At 37.5% G+C, this 20,991-nt stretch overlaps 1 protein-coding gene across 5 annotated transcripts in view; it reads left to right on the top strand.

Moving 5' to 3' along the window:
* The window catches only part of POU2F1 (POU class 2 homeobox 1), a 168,616-nt gene that overhangs the window by 58,614 nt on the left and 89,011 nt on the right, over positions 1 to 20,991 (top strand). For 2 of the 5 annotated variants that reach the window (XM_023640482.2, XM_070267615.1), the window contains exon 2: positions 13,161 to 13,261. The exons of the other annotated variants lie outside the window; for them this stretch is intronic. The gene's annotated coding sequence lies outside the window, so the exon portion shown is untranslated. The remainder of the gene's footprint in view (positions 1 to 13,160; positions 13,262 to 20,991) is intronic. 5 annotated transcript variants of the gene reach the window in all.

The raw sequence follows: 20,991 nt of genomic DNA on the forward strand, positions 1-20,991 counted from the left end.
TTTACATGTTCCCTCTTCCACTGCATTGTGAGCTTTTTTGAGAGAAAGGACTAAATCTTATTCAACAGTACTTATCAGGCATCCACTAAGTCATGGATAGTTGGCCAAGTCCAAACCTTGGCCTGTTTTTGTAAGGCCCCTAAGCTATAAAGAACAGTTTCTATATTTTAAAAGAGTTGTTAAAAAAAAAAACAAAACAGGTAGAAGAGTGTGTGACACAGATCATGGGCCCACAAAGCCTAAAATATTTACTGCTTCTGATATATTTATGTCACAGAAAACTTTTGCTGATCCTTGAGCTAGATGCCAGAGATATTGGTGTTGTACATGATGGTTGGTATTCAATAAATGGTGGTTAGAATGAATGATGGTTGGATAGATAGATAAATGAGTAGGGCAGGATATTCAGAATTGTGGGTATTGGTGATTATTTGTAAGAAGAAATGCCAACAATATTGTGAAAATATGAAAGTCAGTGGAGAGTCCAAAATAGTTGCTATCTTATTTGGCAGCATGGGACTAGACTCTGCTCTTCGAGTGTAGGGACATTTTAAGGTCTTGCATCTTTCTATTGTGTTTGAAAATTGGACACAAGAAAGCTGTTCAAATGCCCACGTTGTCAACATGTGATAGAAGACAAGAATTTGCTAGCTTCTGAAGTTTGTAAAGATGAAAAGTTTCAGATAGCCTGCTGTGTTTTCCATGAGGCATTCCTCAGCATCTATGCCAGTAAACAAATAGTAAATCCTGACCTTTGAGTTTAACTAGCTTCATATATTTTGCTCGTGTAGATTTGTGCAAATAGAGAAGGCTGAGTAACAGCAAGTTGAAACCAGGTTCTTCGGTATTTATTTTTCACCGTTCTTAGGGACTTTGGCTAAAGCAATTTACCCTCTGTCTTATTTTGTATTTATGGCATTAAAGCAATTTCTCTTCCTTTTTATTTCCTTAATGATTCAACTTTCTGTTTGCTCTAAATAGTGTATGTCTTAAAGTTAACGTCCAAATTGTAATAAATGTTGATAATTTTGTATTAACTGACAACCATGTGCATATTTCTAATCTGAAAGCACCAGAGAGTGTTTCACAGCTTAGTCAGTTGTTTAAAATTACAAAGGCTCTTAGTAGTAGAGGGTGAGGTAGAAGCCAGGGCCCTACTTCCACTGTTTCTACTCTGGGCTAGACCACACTACGTCTCCTGCTGGCCTGGCTTTATGTAGTGAGAGCCTGCCCTCCTCATTTACACTGTTATGCTAAACTTGGGCTGTGTTTTGACTCTTTCCATTGTTACTTGACGGAATAATAATGATCAGAATTTAAAATCCATTTCTAGTTTTTTTTTTTCAGTTATTTGAAAATATCTTACAATGCTCACTTTGCCTTTCCCGCTGTGAATAGTCCAAGAAACTTTTTTTTTTTCCGCTGAGGAAGATTAGCCCTGAGCTAACATCTGTGCTCATCTTCCTCCACTTTACATGTGGGTCACTGCTGCAGCATGGCTGACTAGTGGTGTAGGTCCACACCCGGGATCTGAACCCATGAACCCAGGCTGCCAAAGTAGAATATGCCAAACAACCACTACACTATGGGGCTGGCCCCAAGAAACTTTTTAAAAAAATACTCTGTTGTAACTAAGATCTGATATATTTTAATCTGGGCAGTCCTTACCTCTTCATATTCTGATCTGGAGGCAGAAGTGGGAAACCCTGCTCCTAAGAACACTGTTTGTGAAGAAGATTTTATGTCAATATCAGGTTATATATAGCTCTTAAAAGGGACTTTTTAGTGAAAGTGGAGAACAACTTGATGTTTAATCTTTAGCGGTATGCTGTAAAATCTTCCTCTATGCCACCGTGAACTTCTGGCACTATAATGGACTATTCAGAAAAATTCTGTAAAACTCTTACAAATGCCTATCATACCCCCATTACATGTTTCCCCCGCAAGCTCGAGGATATGAAGAATTTCCCCAGGGTCAGTGAAGAGGAAGGTCTGTGGTCATCAAGCCAGCACTGAGGCTGCCCTAAGGGCCTTTGTCCAAACCACACCCCAGAGCCTGTGTTTGATTATCTGTTCTAGACAGAAGACTAGACTTTCCAGGGTGGGGAAATGGAGCTGAGATCCCTGTGTAAAGCCAGGACTCTTAAAGTAACTGAACCTTACGTAATCTTACCAAGGGGCCCCCAGGAGAAATCCACCCACCAGCGAAGTGCTGCCATGAAGCTTCGTCTTTCTTCCCCTCGGGTCCAGGTAGATGTCCTGCCTGAGAATTAGTGACCAGAGCTCTTTTTAAATACAGATTTGAAGTTTGAATTTATACCACCTGTATGGTCCGGGAAATTCAAAGTCAAGAGATAAAGTGATCCTGGACTGGAAGTGCCCGGTAGAGGGGGCAGAGGCGCGGGTGTGGCCTTTCTGGAGGAAGGCACTTTGAACCTGCCTTCTCAGACTTCTCCAGGTTAGTTTTCCAAATATGAGTCTATCACCCAAAATTACAGAACCCAGGAAGGAACAAGCCACATCAGAGTTACAGCAAAACAACCAGCAACAGGTATAGAGCCCCCTCCCGACAAGGACTTCAGATTATTGGAATCCATCAGATTTACTCTTTTTTTTTTTTTTTAAAGATTGGCACCTGAGCTACCAACTGTTGCCCATCTTTTTTTTCTATTGCTTTTTCTCCCCAAATCCCCCCAGTACATAGTTGTATATTTTAGTTATGGGTCCTTGTAGTTGTGGCATGTGGGACGCCACCTCAGCATGGCCTGATGAGTGGTGCCATGTCCGCACCCAGAATCTGAACCAGCAAAACCGTGGGCCACTGAAGTGGAGCGCGCAAACTTAACCACTCGGCCACAGGGCGGCCCCAGATTTACTCTTTAAATTCATTTTAGAATGTTTTAATAATAAAAGAGTGGATTGAAAAAGTGAGCAAGAAAGAAACTGTAAAAACGACCAGGCAGAATTGGCAAAGAAACAATCTCTAGAAAGGAAAAAAGTAGTCACTGAAATTTAGAAACTCAATGGACACGTTAAGTAGTAGATTAGGCACTTCTTGAAGAGTAAATTAATGATAGAGCTCGGAAATTAACCGGACGCAGTAGCAGTAGTTACAGATGAAAGAGAAGTTGGGAAGTGTGGGGTATAGAATGAGAAGGTGTAAAATGAATCTAGTTGGAGCTCCAGGGACAGTAGAGAGTTCTCAGCTGTTATCAGTTCAAATACATACTGACTGAGAATTTTTTAGAATTGACAAAAGGCCTGCTTTCTCAGCTTTACGAAGCACAATAAAACTCCAAGCAGAATAGATAAAACTTCTTTACCTGGATATATCATAGTCAAAGTGCAGAAAATGAAATATGAAGAGAGTATCTTGATAGGGGACGGGAAGAATAGGTAATTGCTTGTAAAAGAGCCACAGTTCACAGTACTCAGTAACAGCAATGGAGGCCTGAAGACGTTGAAATTATAAAACGTTCAGAGAAAGTAACTACCAACCTTAAAACTTTTACCCAGCTAAAATTTTATTCAAGAATACAGGTGAAATAACATTTTTGGACAAATAACTGAATTGGCTACCACCATACTTTCACTAAAGGAACTTTTAAAGGATCTACTTAAGAAAGAAGGAAATTGGACTCAGAAGAAAAGACTGAGATTGGTAACGCAGGTAAATTTAATTAAACTCTACACACCTATTTTAAGAACTCGGTACATAGTAAATGCTTGACTAACGGATAAACGGTTCATCAGTTTTCCTGAGATATTGTGCTTCCTTGTTCAACCATGGGAAAACAGAGGGATTGACTTCTTATCCAGAATTTTTCAGAGAGAAGCTGGAAGCTCAGCAGGACTGCCAACACAATTAGTGTTATTCTGCAGAGTCAAGGTGCACAGTCTTAGGCTGTGATTTGGAATAGCTAAATTTCTTCAAAGATTTATATCTATAGGCTGCTGAGAACATTTTAATTTAGGTATTAACTAACCTTACCCCTATTTACCAAGATCCTAAATGTCAAGTCTTGATTTATAGTTTGGAATTTCTACTCAAAATGTTCTCAAATTTCACATCCCTTAATTAGAAGACAGTTCTAAATTTGTTCTTTCTAAGAACCCATGCTAACCTAAGGGAAACATTATAAACATAATAAATAAAATATAACTTGATACTCTTTATTTTTATTTTATCTTTTTCAGATTGGCACCTGAGCTAACAACTGTTGCCAATCTTTTTTTTTTCTGCTTTTTCTCCCCAAATCCCCCCAGTACTTAGTTACATATTTTAGTTGTGGGTCCCTCTAGTTGTGGCCTGTGGAATGCCACCTCAGCATGGCCTGACAAGCGGTACCATGTCAGCGCCTAGGATCCGAACCAGCAAAACCCTGGGCCGCTGAAGCGGAGTGCGTTAACTTAACCGCTCAGCCACGGGGCCGGCCTGAGCTCTATGCTCTTTAAATGGCCAAGAACATCACAGCCCGGAAGCTGCTCATTCGCTCATATGGCCCTGACTTTAAAAAGGAAGTATTTGCTAGGCAATTTTTTTTTACCTGTTGAATTTCAGATATGCTGTTAGGAGTATACTTACAGTAGGATTTTCTTAGAAGGGCTGCCTTTATTCAAAATCAACAGACAAGTTCTCTGAGCATATATTCGTATCTTTTTTGGAAAGTTTCTTTCAAGGAGTTTTATTGTGGACTTAAGTTGATGTCCCTGATCTAGTACTTATTGACTTCCTAGGCACCGTTCATTCAATTAACAAATATTTCTGAGTGCCTATCAGGTTCTGCCATGCGCTAAGGTTGCAGTAGTGAGCACGACTCCTAAGATGCCTGTGCTCAGGATGCTTGCCTTCCACTGGGGCAGATAAACATGTTTTAAAGTTATGAGAAGAACAGAGAGAGAGTAAAATAGCATGATGTGATAGTGACTGGGGAGGGGTGTTTTTTAGATTGCATGAGGGGAAGGCCTCCCTGAGGAGATGACATTCAAGACTGGAATGGCAAGAAGTCACTTGGGCAGAAGCATCCTAGGCTGAAGGGACAAGAATTGCAAAGGCTGTGAGGCCTCTGTGAGCTTGGTGTACATTCCTGTGGTCGTGTAATTGCTGAGAGAGTATATTAATTTGGTGCTTTAACATGGCCTAACATTTGGTGGAAATTAATTTTGATTTTATGATGGTGTAAAAATCACACCAGATTCTGGTAAGTTAAATTCCTATCTTTCACTGACTCAGGTGTTGTAAGTGACCCTAATTTTTCGCTATTCTGTATTCAACCAGTGGAACTCAAACCCAGTTTAAAACATTTGGTTGGAGATGTTTGACTTATTTGCTGGCTTCTGGTTTGTTCTCATTTAAACAGTTTTTAGTGACCCCATTGTAATGTAAAAACATTAAACTATTTGCTAAACTTAGCTGAATTATGAATCTAGGTTTTTACATAAGGAGATGAGAGAAAATGACAAAGGATCGTTCTGTCTCAGATATGGAAGAAACTTTAAAGGCGGTATGCAAAACCCCAAATTGTTATAATATATTTTCAGTCTGTTTTTTTAGAACAAACATTTGGCATTTAGCATAAATTTTAGAACAAACATTTAGCATTATCTGTTTTTTTAGAATAAACTTTATTCCATAAATATCTAGTCATTTACAGGTTTTCTGCATAAATAAGAAATCCTTAAAACCGCATGAAAACTACATTTTCTCTTTTTGTGTTGAAATTTGCATATGTTTGTACCCTTTTATCAAAAAGTAAAAACATTTCTTAGCTTTTACTCAAATTATAGGTTTCTAATGCCTGTTCTAGCTTTTCAGTCTACTAGACTGAAGCTTTTCAAGCTCAGAATCACGTCTGATTCATCTTTCTGGCCCCATGGAGCACAGTGCAGTTCCCTATACGTAATAATCCCTTAAAATCATTTGTTGAGTGAATGCATGAAGGAATAGGTGAACGTTTACTGTGAAGTTATCTTTGGAGAATAATTACCAATAAGTAGTATATTTAAAAAGATTGATGTAACATTGATCACTTCTTAAAGTGACTGTGTAAAGTTGTTGTTGGAAAATATTTATGGATTTCCGAAGGGAAGGTGGTCAGTGTGAAAAGTGCTCATATGCACTGAGAATCAGAAAATGGATCTGAATGTCAGCTGTCCCATCACTCTGAGTGTCCTGAAATAAATCATGCCACCTTGCACATAACTTCCTTGTTTGTATGATGAAGGGATAGGGTTGACGCTTGCTAGCGTCTCTCTCTTCTCTAAAACTCTATGATTTTTATCCTTTGTTATTTGCAGGAACCAGGGGAGATAAAGTTGCCTTTTATGTTAGATCTGATTCTAAATCTAACGATATAGGACAGCGGTGCTTAAGCTGTTCTTGTAAAATGATAAGAGAGAACCCTGGAAAGGGTTCAGTGGTAGTATGCACAAGCTGGTTCTGTTAGGATTAGTTGCACCACTTTTATTTTCTTTAATGGCCTGTACTCTTCATCTATCTATCTGTTTTCTCTTAGTATCGAGATTATTTTATTACAAACAAGTGTACAAACAAGATGTCTGGATGTTGATGGTCTCTAAGTATGAGGAGATTATATGGGGCGGTCTACAATACAGTACATTTTTTTAAAGGTTTTTTTTTTTCAGGGTGGGAGGAGGTGCTAGGTGCGTCTCTCTTTCGCTTTAAGCATAACATTCTCTTTTTATAGCATGTTAACCTATTGTTGAGGAAGTTTTCTAAAGTGAAAATAAAACTTGTTAAATAGCATATTCAACCTTCGAATAGCGAATTTTAATAGCCTCGTTTTGTCTACCAAATGGTCTGAGGTAGTGGAAGATTATTTGAGTGACATTACAGTAGGTGCTTTCAGTTCTTCCTTCATCGTGGGCAAAGTGAAGTCTGGCTGCCCTGCAGAAGAGCTGCTGGCTTGGCGCTCCTGAGAGCTGGCATTCCTGTTAATATACTGTCTTGTTTTCTTTCAAATTCACGTTAGAAAATTGTGTGTGTGTATATACACACACATGCACGTACACCCACAAATATTTATCTTACCTTAATTCTCTCTTAGTGCTCCTAGACTGGGGAGAAAGAGCTCTTGAGGCTCCTTATAGGTAAAGTAGATTATGCTTGTTTTTCCTATCATCTTTTTAGTCTCTTTTATAATGTCTGTTATATAAAAAGGAGGAATGAGAGTATATAGACTGTATGCTAATTCAAGACAGGCTCTTGATCTGATTTAGCTAAAATGTGCCCTATTTATTGATGCTCTTTCTAATAATTGACAACCATTCCTCGTTGCTTGGAGTTTTTATCTTGACTTTCCATTTTGAAAGTTATTGGCAGTTGTAATGAACATTGGGTTTACTGTCTGGAGCACTGAGTAAACAGGGTTAGTAGCTTTAGGATTTTCATCTAGGGCTTTAGAAATACTTGTCATCGTTCTCGTGGAGTATGAACATTACTTCAGAGGCCAAAATTGTAATAAAGATTTTTTTTTTCTTTTGAAAGATTGGCACCTGAGGTAACAGCTGTTGCCAATCTTCTTTTTTTTTTTATTCTCCCCAAAGCCCCCTCAGTACAGAGTTGTAGATTCTACTCGTGAGTGCCTCTGACCGTGCTATGTGGGACGCCGCCTCAGCGTGGCTTGGTGAGCGGTGCCATGTCTGTGCCCGGGATCCGAACCGGCAAAACCCTGGGCCGCCGAAGCAGAGCACATTAACTTAACCACTTGGCCACGGGGCCGGCCCAAAATATTTCTTTTAATGGCCGTCTGCTGAGTCAGTTGTTTGATGTGTTAACCAGTAGTCCTTTTTCTCTACCAGGTTGACCAGGGAACCCTGTACGGGTCATTGTGAATTTTTTGTTGTAATTGTCTGATGAGTGAGTTTGAATATTAAATAAGTTAGATCCTGTAATAGAGTATGTTCTGGAGCTACTGTTTTCTACTAAAGATAGTTCAAAAGGGGTCTCTAGTGGCCACCATAATTTAAAAAAATCTTTAACATTTTTATTTTGTCTCAAAACAAACTGTACAAGTATAAAGTTTTCTTTAGTTCGTGTATAATTACGTCATCAGTTGACAAAGATTCACCCTACTGAAGGAAATCGATTATTGGGTGAGACTCAGAGCACGGATGGCATTTTGGAAGTTCATCCAATTAGTCTTTTTGCATTCAGGTAAAATGAGGCTGAAAGTCAGGCCAAATGGAAAGATAGTCAGAAAGAATCCAGTTTTATAGTATTTCTAGGCAACCTAAGCCTTGCATTTGAAAAATCTTTTTTTCTGTTTGCCTGTTCTGTCTTAATTACAGAACTTTCTCATATTGTAACAAACCCTTATCTTTAAACCCAGTATTGTCATGCCTGCCTAAATAATTCTTGCTTGTTTTGAACCTTCCTGTATGTTTCTGCTGAACTTAGTTTTAAGACACTGTGGTTCATCTCAGCCCTTCATTTTCTGAAGCAGGAAAACTTCTGTAGACAGGTTCCTGGCAACAAGGTAATGAAAACTGATCGCATGGCATTGATCTCCTTCAGTTACACTGATTTGAGTAAGAAAGTATTTGGTCATAGTCTTGGGAACCAAATACATTAAGAAAGTAAAGAATTCAGCTAAAAAAATGTTTAATCAAAAGAGAAACTTTATAGAAACTGTTATGTATCCATTGGAAAAAAATGAAACAGGAGAAATGAATATGCTAAATATTAATCAGTTTGGTATAAACCTACTAGCCCCCTTTTTCTGTGTACATGCATATGTCTGTAGGTATAGAAAAAAGTGGAATCATACCTATAACTCATCCAACATATTCCTATTATGTGCAAAAACTGTACTGTGAAATATGGGGCCTCTTCAAACTTTGACTTATTATGAAGGCTGATTTTTGGAAAATTACAAGCTAGAAATGTTGGTGCACGTATGCAAGTATATAACTAAATTGGTATGCAGGAAAGAATAGTTGAGACTGAAAAACCATAACTTAATATCGATTGTGTGCAAATAACAAGACCACACTTCGGAAATTCCAACTTGTTTCTTAATGTGCACGTACAATAGAAGTTTTACAAAGTTGCTGAACGTTATGTGGTAGCCATATTTTTTACCAGAAAACAGAAATAATCCTTAGTAAACACTGATACCTCTCATTTTAATTTATGAACACCAAATTGGTAACTCTTAATAATTTGCATATATGTTATTGGTAGGTTGCTTTCAACTTCAGGTAATAGAAACTGAAACTAGCTTAAAAACAAGGGAAGTGACTTGGCTCACATGATTGAGAGACCAGAAGCTTCAGGGACAACAGGACTGGGCTCTACGTGTTGCCTTGCCCTCGGGTTCTTTCCCTCGTGGTCACAAAATAACTGCCAGCAGCAGGCAGGGAAATACACTTCCTTGTTCATGTCCAGAGAAAGGAGAGTAGCCACTTACTGTTCTCTGTTAAAAGTAAGAATAACTGTCCCGGAAAGGTCGAGGAGCTTTTTCCTTGATTTCGTTGGCCAGAATTGAGTAAAATGCTGGGTTCCAGTCCATTTCTGAACAACTCACTAGCTACTGGGATGGGATTAATTATTCAGGTCCTTCCCTTGAGCTGAGGTCATCTGCTAAATGTCATTACCCTTACCCAAGGGGGGAGAGTTGGAATGGCAACCAGCGTGCGCTACTAGTTTGTAGCCCACAGTCAAACATCAAAATCAACAGAATTAGCGTTTTTGGATCAGTTCTGGCCCACTAGTGGCACAAAGATAATACTTTGGCAATCGCTGGTGTAGTGAAAAGTGGACTAAGGATGGTCCCTGAGGACAACCAACATTTAACAGACAGAGAAAGAGGAGCCTGTGACTCGGTTTCCTACTTAAATTTATTCTATCTTGCTGCTTTGACCTGCAATAAGACAATAGAGATGACCCTAGGGTTTATTTCTTTTACATTTCTTTTTCCAAAAGAATAGAGTAATTGCTGGAAATACATTAAGCTTAGAAATTGAGATTTGAATTTACTCCTTAAGCAAAAATGTTCCTTGAACATTTAAGTGAAAATGTTCCTATAATTAAAGCATTTTCTAATTTAAGAAAATGACAAGCAGAAGAAAAGTCAAATATATGTTCTTTTCTGTTTCCTGCCTTGTATATAAAGTCAAAAATCTGACCTTTGAGTAAGTTTCATCATATTTCTTATCATAAAACAGATTGCAAAATAATCCTGGGAATAAGTAAATAAACACTTCTTTTGAATTTCATGGATTTTTTTTTATTAGACTGGTCTTCAATTCACTTAAAATGTAATTTTAAAAGTACGTTTTGCAGGTATAATACTGAATGTACTTAGCAATTTATTTTTAACTATGAGCTTCAGAAAACTGTTCAGTTCCCTTGAATTCATCAGTTCTAACCACATATGGCATGCTTGGATTAGCCAGTGGTTTTTCTCCATTATCTCTCTCTGTTCATCTCTGGTCACTTTAATGTCACTGGCGTAGCTCTTTCTTTAGAGTGCTGCCCTTTTTCTTAAAGGAAATAGAGAAGGAATTGTAAATTGATGTACTACTGAAATTAAGGGAAAAGTGAAAAGTGTATTTTGTAATATATGAAGGCGACATCTGATCCTGAAAGAATTATTTCCTTGTTATAAAGGAATAAATGGTTAGGTTTGCTGCCCTGTGTCTGAAGACCTTGGTGACTAGAAATGGATTGTGATTGGTAAGGGGCTATGAATGGTAGCGGATTGAGTTCCTATGTGCAAGGATCCTCCTCTCTGTGAGGAATCACGAACAGACACTTGATTTTCTCTTTAGAGCTCGTCATGATGAACCACTGCTAATCTCTGCGTGCCTTTCAGACAGTGAGATACTAGCTAACAGACTCAATCCAGGAGGCCAGTGAGTTCTGTACATTTTGGTTTGTGTGCCTCCCTTAGTTCCAAGGAGTGAGAGAAAGCATTGCGTTTGCTGTTTCAGATTTCAGTCTCCTCTGAAGTCTGACACCGTAAATCAGTGCTTCTCAAACTTTTATGTGCATCAGAATCTTTGGGAGGGTTTGTTGAAAGCACAGATTGCCGGGCTTCCCACCCGCGGTGTCTGACTCAGTAGGTCTGGGGTGGGCCCGAGGATTGACATTTCTGGTAAATTCCCAGGTGATGCTGATGATGCTGATCCACCTACTGCTCTTTTAGAATCACTGATATAAAAACATTCTCTTTTAATCAAACCAGTGAACTGTCATTGAATTTATTTAAGGAAAAGATGCACGGTATTTACTACTATTTAGATTAGATTTTATATTGTTTCTCTCCCTCTGGATGTTGGTTATTACATTAAGTGACCCACAGGGAATACTCTCTTAAAATATTACATTTCTTTAGTAAAAGAATGGTTACCATTTGGTTTTTGGCATCTTGTAACTTTTCACAGACACATTAATTAGTGCTGCTAGGCGGAAAGCCGCTTTTGGACTAGAAGAAATTACTTTGTGTTATTTTGCTGGATGTTTCAAGCAAAGATGGAATTTTTTTGTATTTGTTCTTTACTAAGATACCACAATTGTTATGTCACTCAATAAGCATTGAAACTTTTTCAAGCAGTCTGAGGCCAGTACAACCTCGTTGCCATTGCCAGCTGTGCATGTTTCTGCGGAAACTCAGTAGGGTCTAACAGGATTACTGTTGTAAGGCCCACACCTGGCTTATTTGCATCCAGTTTAAGTTGGGGAAATGTCAGAAGAGTAAAAGGTCTGTAGATGTGCCAGCTGACAGCTAGAAAGAGCTTGTCAGTTTGTAGCCATCGTATTGGTCTAAAGGAGGAAGGGTGGGTGGGTTTTCCTTGTTCACTACAGTTTCTGCTCTGGAGGCATTTGGTGGGTGTGCTAAAGTTATTTGTTTTGTGTATTTATTTGTCTCAGTGCATTTTCTGGGGTTTTTTTTTTTTTTTTTTTTTTGCTTTTTGTTTTAGGTATATCCTCTTACAATTTAATGATTTTTAAAATTTTCTTAACATAGTAATATGCATTAGCATACATTAGCAATGATAATTGTATAGTAGTTTAATAGAGAAAGTATATAAAGTGCATACAGATTGGACATTTTTTTCCCAAGAGAGAAAGAATTCAGTTTCTTTCTTTTCAGTTGTAATAAAATGTCTTAGTAAACTTTTGACCATGTTGGAGAATTATGGCAGAATTTTATGTTGATCTCTACTTTCAAGTATTATAAGCTGCTCTGATCCCCTTCTCTCACAAAAATAACTCCATTTTAAGAAGGCAGTTTAAACTATTTACATATTTGATTTTTGTTTGCACTATTGCACTTAAACTCTTGGTTCAGTGTTTCATGAAATAGGAACATCACTGAACGTGTAGAAAAAAATTACATGGGCTAGTTCCGTGAGCACTGAGTAAAGTAAAATAGAACTTAGATGGTTTCATTAATGAGTTATGCTACTCCATCAGTTATACTAATTTATACCCGTTATACTAATTAGTGATGCTGATTCAAACCCAGCTCTCTAGGACAGGTGATAACAGCAAATGAGAGTGCCGGCGCCAACTCCTCTCCATGGGTGCGGCTGCTCGGACTCTGCGTTTGGGGTTCTGAGGCCCTGGGGCAGAGTGTGGTGGTCAGCCGGTGACGGTGAACTTCCACCCCTGTGTGCCAAGTGTTGACCTTTCTAGTTTTCTAAAGACAAAATGTAATCTTGTGCCTTGTTTTCAGAATACTTTACAGTGGTAGCAACCTATATCACTCAATCTATATCTGTCATCTTTGTGTATATATATATAAAACTAATTGAAGTAGGTACTTGTAAATTTGGAGGAAGGTTAATGTTGGATTTGGGAGTTGGGTTTTTTTTTTTTATGTTAGTGAAATATTCCCTTTTGAAAAAGTACCAAGTGGGTGTTTGATTCAGCTTCATGAAAGAATAGCTCCTGGTAGCACGTGTTCTCAGAACTTTCTGATTTACCTCTGCGTCCCTGCAGTGAGGGCGGGTGCTAGCGTCTGTTTTGTAGATGAGAAAATAGGCACCAGAGAGCTGCCTGCCTGTGGCAGCCTAACAGACCTTGATGGGTAGTCCAGAGTTCCCCACTGAGCACAGTTGTCCCCCTTAGAGTGTTAGGTTATTTTACACAGCTTACTCAGTCTTGCCTTTCTCTCTTTTTGTATTCATAGACTGGAAAAGTAAGAAGAGCTTTCCTGCCTTTTTAATTACCAAACTTCCCTCAGTTTTCAATGAATCAATTCAAAGAAAGAATGCAGTCTTTCTATACCTGGTAAATATTTTCTGCTAATAAAAGCTGTTAATTTGGTAGCCTCTGATAAATCCAGGTGTTATGATGATTGCCTTTAATTTTGTGGAATGACTGTAAAAATGACATCAAATATATATATTTCATTTTTAACTCTGAAATGTGTTTGGTATCGATTGATATGATGGAGTGATGCTTGGAATGCCTGGGCCCTAGCCAGCAATGGAAAATAGTTTAGGATTGGCCCATACTTAGATTAGGTTCTGGTTTCTTTTTTTGAAAAAGTTGTGAAATCAATGCAAATAGGATACACAGTATCATCTTTATTCTGTGATAATATAACATTACCAATAATCATTGTATGATAGTTTAATAAAGTACTTTGTAAATAATAGTTATATAGGATTAATCTAGTAATCAGAATATTATAACCTACTTTAGCATTTTACAAATGACCTAAGTGAAGAATAGAGCTAGCAAGTAAGTTGCCTAAGGAAGTTCAGCTAGCCAGTGTAGAGATGAGATCAGAATCTATGTATTTTGGCTCCTAGTGCCTTTTTAAAATTTTTATTTTTTAAATACCTTAAATATAAATTAACATGCCTTAAATATAAATTAACAAACCATAGTGACACTTCGTGTGGATTTCCTTTTGTATAACTTAAAATATTAATGTGGGAACAGAGAAGGCAAAATGGTTTTATTTGTTCTGTATAAAATATTTTATCTATCTTTACCGTTAATTTGCTACTAGGTGCCATTGAAGCTTTTAGATACATTTTATTTAAGTCTTAGGAGAACCCTTGGGAGTATTATTGTGCCTGTTTTATGGATGATGAAACTGAGGCTTAGAAAGAGAGTCATATAGCTTTTAGAATGTAAGAACTGGAGTTTAAAACCAGTTCTGTCTCATTTCAAAGCCCATTGCTAAACTGTGTGAAGCTTGTTTATTTTTGGAATTAAAATTTAATCATAAACCAACCCATCCCATGTTAACTGATACTGATTATGGAATAATTTCCTCTCTTAATCACTCATCCAAAAATCTGAGCATTTTAGAGACATATTGAGGTGGTGTGGAGAGACCATATCTTCCTCCGTAATGATTTTAGCTATAGGAAGCATGTTAGCTATTTTTATAATGTAATTTAAAGATATAGGTCTTAAATTCCCTTTAAAAAAGTGTTTATAAAATATTTGTACATTATAGACATGTTTAAACTAGAGTAAACTAATTTGAGCAAGTCCAAAGGTATATTTAGTATTACTGAACGTTTGTCTCCATGTTTTTATTTTTTATAGTTGATCATCAAACAATGATTATTTCCTAAAGTATTTTAAAAACAGACCTTTCAAAATTAGTTGACACTTTTAATGAAAAAAATTGATGTTACAGCAAAGAGCACTGAAAAATTAGTACAACATTTCAAGCATCTGGCTTGGGCATAAATAAAAGCTTATTATCTTACAGGAAATTTTAATGTTGAAAGTATAAAGAAAATTTCATCTTTAGTAAAATACCCAGAATATCTGAATTTGCCTAGACCAGGAGAATCTTTGCCTTGAAACCTGACTCATCCCCTGAGATTTATCTTTCCCCAGGAATCTCCCATTAAATTACCACCACTGCCTGGCTGGCCAAAAGAGTATGTAGGCAATGAGATAGTAAAAGTACATTTTGTAGTAGCTCAGGTCACGTGGCTGTTTTATTCCTAGTTGTGTGGAGATCTTATAGCACAGAATTGTAATTCATCTGCATTTCAATCTATACTGTTCAAAATGAGGAATAATGTATATTAGATTGCCTGATACCTTTCTGTTTTGAGGATTCATATGTTAGGATTCTATAAAAGGTAAGATACATTGACAGATTGTATTTTTTTAGTTAAATTATTTCTAACTGGAGCTTGCAAAGATGATATGAAATGTATTGATACTATCTGACATGATCGTAAGACTACAAAGTTGCTTGACTACTCTAAGTATCGCTTGCAGCTACTCATCCTCCTCTGAGTAGAAGGGGAAGAGTTGGGGCAGGGCCGGGGCAGCTCACATTTATTGTTTCCCTCCTCTACTGGGCGTATGCTAGGCGCGGCCATATAGATGCTTTCATTTTTAATATACGGGGAACTGTAGAAGGACAGGAAGTAGAGCAGAGAGGAAAGCATTGTGTACAAAATTATGCCTTGTCTTTTGTTTGGATGGTCAACCTGTTAGCCTTCCATATTCTTTCATCATCTGCTAAGTGCTTTTTTTTAGTCAAAAAAAGAGGGTGGGTGGCAAAAGGAAAGTCTCAGAGGTGATGGGTATAGTTTATGGCCTTGATTGTGGTCTCATGGGTGTGTACTTATCTCCAAATTTATCAAGTTGTATATATTAAATATGTACAGCTTTTCATATGTCAATCATACCCCCATAAAGTGATTTTTTAAAAAATGTTCAAAAGAGATAATTTATACTTCTTAAGAAATCTAATTTAAGGATTAAAACATGAGAAGAAAATGAGAAAAAGGAAACCAACTTGTACTTCAGCCATCTTCAGATAGTCCTAACATTATTAATACTCTGTTCTTACCATGTATAGTAACGATGATTTCCTGGCCTATGAATTAAAAGTCAGTTAAAAAACATGGAGATATTCAAGAATGTCACTTAAAATTTTTTATCATAATAGAAAAATCTTGACAGTACTATTTATTAAATATCAAGAGATTATAATAATACCATTATCATTTTTATAATTCCTGATTATTTCTGAAATAACTTATATTCTCATTTTAATTTAAAAACAACCTTGGGAGGCTGGCCCCGTGGCCGAGTGATTAAGTTCGCACTCCGCTTCAGTGGCCCAGGGTTTCGCTGGTTTGAATCCTGGGCATGGACATGGCACCGCTCATCAGGCCATGCTGAGGCAGCGTCCCACATGCCACGACTAGAAGGACCTAGAACTAAAAATATACAACTATGTACTGGGAGGCTTTGGGGAGAAAAAGGAAAAATAAAATCTTTAAAGAAAAAAAAACAACCTTGGGGAACAGCATATTTTCCCCATTTTTCAATGAGAAACTTAAGGTTCAGATGTTGTGTTAGTTTCCTAGGGCTGCCAAACAAAGTACCACAACCTGGCTGGCTTAAGCAACAGAAATGTATTGTCATAGTTCTGGAAGTTAGAAATTTGAGATTGAGGTGTTAGGGGTGTTGATCTCTTCTGAAAGCTCTGAGGGAGAATCTGTCCCATGCTACTCTTCTCCTCTTCCCTCTATATGTGTTTGTCTCTGTGTCCAAATTTCCCCATTTTATAAGGACAGCAGTGGTATTGGACTGGGGTCCATCCTCATGACCTCATCTTAACTTGATCATCTGCAAACACCCTCTTTCCAGTAAGGTCACATTCATAGGTACTGGGGTTAAACCTTCCACGTCTTTTTGGGGGACACAGGTCATGGCAGATATTAAGTCCTTTGCTCAAGTTCTCTTAAGTAGGAAAGTTAGACACATCACATTCTACTGCCACTAAAATAGTTTTAAAAGAACAGACGGTATATCTATAATACCACATTAAAAATTCATTTTCTAATATTGTCTTATGTCTGGGTAGATTTTATTTAATATTAACTGAGTCTCTAAAATGTTTACTAGAATTTTTGGTTGTAAATGGGTTTCAAGCTCTTTTTCTTTCTTTGGATAATAAATAAGTGATATGACACCAATTATGGAAAGCTGTTCAGCACTTAGTGCTGAGATCTGAATTCCAGTAATGCAATGCAGGTCTTTAAAATGTGGACTCTTCCTCCATAGCTTGAGATGTTTATCAAAATACTGTTTAAATTATTTCAAGTGAGCTCTGATGGCAGATTATCCGTGCGTTTCATAATTCTGTAAGACTTGTAGTGTTGCCAGCGATCATATGTGTCCTGTAATCAAAGACTTCTGAGGTATGAGGAGAGCAAGTTTCCCCTAGGATAACCAAAAAACACTGTATGGTGGCTTGCTGATCTGGGGTTTTTTTTCTTTTCTTTCTTTGCTGTTTTTTTCTTAATTTCATACTTACAGAAAAGTTGCAAGAATAATACAAATAGCTTTTTCCCTGAATCTTTTGAGAGTAAGTCGCTAATTTGATGCTCCATCACTCCCAAATACTGGAGCGTATAATTCCTAGAAATAAGGACTTTCTTCTCCATAGCCACAATACAAACATAAAACTCAGGAAGTTAACAGTGATACGTTACTATCAGCTAATCCAAAGACCCTATTCAAACTTTGCTAGTTTTGTCAAAAATGTCCTTCATAGGGGCCGGCCCCGTGGCTGAGTGGTTAAGTTCGTGCTCTGCTTTGGCGGCCCAGGGTTTCCCTGGTTTGGATCCTGGGCGAGGACATGGCGCCGCTTGTCCAGCCACGCTGGGGTGGCTCCCACATGCCACAACTGGAAGGACCCACAACTAAAAAAAAAAATACACTACTATGTACCAGGGGGCTTTGGGGAGAAAAAGGAAAAAATAAAATCTTAAAAAAAAAAAAAAAGTCCTTCATAGCAAAAGAATCCAATCCAGGATCATACATTGCATTTAGTTGTCATAGCTCTTTAGTATTTTTCAATCTGGAATAGTTCTTTAGTCTTTCCTTGATTTTCAGGGTTGTGACACTTTGGAACAATGCATTTTATAGAATGTCTTTGAATGTGGGTTTATCTGAGAGTCCCTCAAGAATGGATTTGGGTTTTGCATCTCTGGCAGAAGCATCACAGGAGGAATGCTGTGGTCTCATTTCATCCTTTCGGGTGGTGCACAATTTTGATTTGTCCCTTGACTAGTGATGTTAACTTTGCTCACTTGATTAAGGTGATGTTTACCTGGCTTCTCCAATTGTAGAGTTACACTTCTTCCCTTTGTAATTAATAAATATTTTGTGGGGGAAATGTAAATTTTTGTTATCACATTTTCACCCACTGGTTTTAGCATCTGTTGTTTGTTGACTGAACTATTTATTACGGTGATAGTTTCCAAATGTTGATTTTCTAATTATGTTATTCTTTCTATATTTATTATTTAGCGTTCTACAGAAAAAATTTTCTCTTCTCCCTGTTTGTTTATATCAGCATCGACTCATGAATTCCTATGAGTAATGGTTATAATTCATTATTATTTTTATTTATTTTGTCCAAATTGTCCAAAATGTGGCCAATGGGAGACCCTTTAAGCTGGCTTTTTTTCACATATTCCTACAATTTTTAAAAGTACTCTACTAGTAATTTCTTCACCAAAATAGTAAAAGGAAGGAAATAAAAAATAAAGTTTCAGCAAAGAAACAGCAAGCCTCAGTAAAGAAATAGAAAATATAAAGAACTAAATGGATATTTTAGAACTGAAAACTAAGGTAACTGAAATAAAAAACTCACTGGATGGGCTCCCAGCAGAATGGAGGTGTTCTAGTAAACTGGAAGACAGAACACTAGAAATTAGCCAGTCTGAACAAGAAGGAGAAGATGGGACAAGTAAATGAACAGAGCCTCAGGGACCTCTGGGACTACAGCAAGAGGAGAAAGAGGGTGGGGCTCAAAAGGACTCGAAGAAATAATGGGCAAGAACTTCCCAAACATGGCAGAAGATGGAAACTTACAGATTCAAGAAGCTGAGCAAATGCCAAACAAGATAAATTCAAAGAAATCTGAAAGACGGATCATAATAAAATTTCTGTAAACTAAAGACAAAAGAAAAATCTTGAAAATAGTGAAAGAGAATTGACACCTTTACCTATGGGGAAAAACACTTCCAATGATAGTGGATTTCTCATCAGAAACTGTGGCGGCCAGGAGGCAGTGGCATAACATTTTTCAAGTACAGAAAGAGCTCAAAAAATCCCAAATTCTGTATCCAGTAAAAATATCCTTTGGGAATGAAGGGAAATCAGGAAATTCTTAGATGAAGAAAAACAAAGGGAATACATCTCCAGCAGACCTGCCCTAAAAGAATGGCTAAAAAAATGAAATACTTAGTTTTAAATCCAACAGAACACGTTCTGGACTTGTATGCTGAAAACTTCCACATGCTGATGGGAGAAGCCAAAGAAGATAGAGAGAAATGGAGACATGCTGTGTTCATGGATTAGAACGCTCAATGTCAGAAAGGTCAGTTCTCCACAAATCGATAGACAGGTTTGATGCATTTCCTCTCCGAATCCCCACACGATTTTTAATAGACAAGATTTTTCTAAAGTTAATATGAGAATACACAGGAACTTAGAATAGCTAGCAAAATTTTGAAAAAGACAAAGTGGGAAGCCTCATTCTGTCTGATATCAGACTTACGTAGTGCAGGAGTCAAGCCCGAGGGTGTTGGAGGGGGACTGACACGCTCCTCAGGGGAACAGAATGGAAGCCGAGAAAGAGATCCAAACGAGTCCAGCCCACTGGTTTGTGGCTGAGGCACGAAAGCAATTCAGGGAGCAAGGAGTCTTTTTGACACATGATTTTTTTTTTAAAAAACCCCTTAACCCAAACCTTACGCTAGGAAAAATACATAGAAGAAAATCTTCAGGATGTAGGGCTTTGTGAACAGCTGTTAAGTATGACACTAAAAGTACAGTCCATAAAAAAAATTGATAAATTGGACTTTAGCAAAATTAAAAAGTTTTGCTGTTTACAAAACTCTGTTAAGAAGATGAAAAGACACTCTCCACACTGAGAGAAAACATTTGCAAAGCACGTATCTGATGAAGGACTCTTATTTACAGTCTGTAAAGAACTCTCAAAACTCAGCCCTTGAAAAACAAACAATCCTTTAGAAAATAGAGATTTTTGAATTTTTAGAAAAATATAAAAGAAAGGAGTAGATTTGGCACTGAAGAGAATATATAGATGGCAAATAGTAAAATAATACTCAATATTACTCGCTATTGGGGAAATGCAAACTAAGTCCAACATGAGACCTCACTACACACGTGTTAGAACAGCTAGAATAGAAAGTAACGACAGTACCAAATGCTGCTGTCAGTTTGGAGAAACCAAATCTCTCATGTGTGTTTGTGGGAATGTAAAACGGTATAGCCATTCTGGAAAATACTCAGAAATTTATTTAAAATCTAAACATAAACTTACCACATGACCTAGCAGTCTCACTACTGTGCTTTTATCCCAGAGAAACAAAATTATGTCCACATAAGAATATGTACATAAATTTGCTTTCTATTTTATAGATGAGGGTCCTTTGTCAGATAGGTGCTTTGCAAATATTTTGTCCCAGTGTGGAGCATGTTATCCTATGTGCATCCCACACATGAATGTTTATAGCAGCTTTATTTGTAATAACCCTGAACTGGAAACAACCAAAAGGTCCCTCAATAGTGAATGGCTAATAGACTATGGTACGTCCATACCATGGAATACTGTTCATCAATAAAAAGGAACAAACTATTGGTACACACAACAACTTGGATGGATCTTAGGGGCATTATGCTGAGTAAAAAATGCCAACCTCAAATGGTCATATACTATGAGTCCATTTGTAGAGCATTCTCAAAATGGCAAAATTGTCAAAATGGATGATGGGGGGCCCGCCCCATGGCCTCGTAGTTAAGTTCTGTGCACCTCTGCTTTGGCAGCTCGGGTTCGGTTCCTGGGCACAGGACCTACACCACTCATCAGCAGCCATGCTATGGCGGTGACCCACATACAAAATAGAGGAAGATTGGCACAGATGTTAGCTCAGGGCAAATCTTCCTCAAGCAGAAAAAAAAAGAAAAAGAAGATGACAGATTAG

This window comes from Equus caballus, chromosome 5 (assembly GCF_041296265.1).
Source record: "Equus caballus isolate H_3958 breed thoroughbred chromosome 5, TB-T2T, whole genome shotgun sequence".
In the NCBI taxonomy this organism is placed as follows: domain Eukaryota; kingdom Metazoa; phylum Chordata; class Mammalia; order Perissodactyla; family Equidae; genus Equus; species Equus caballus.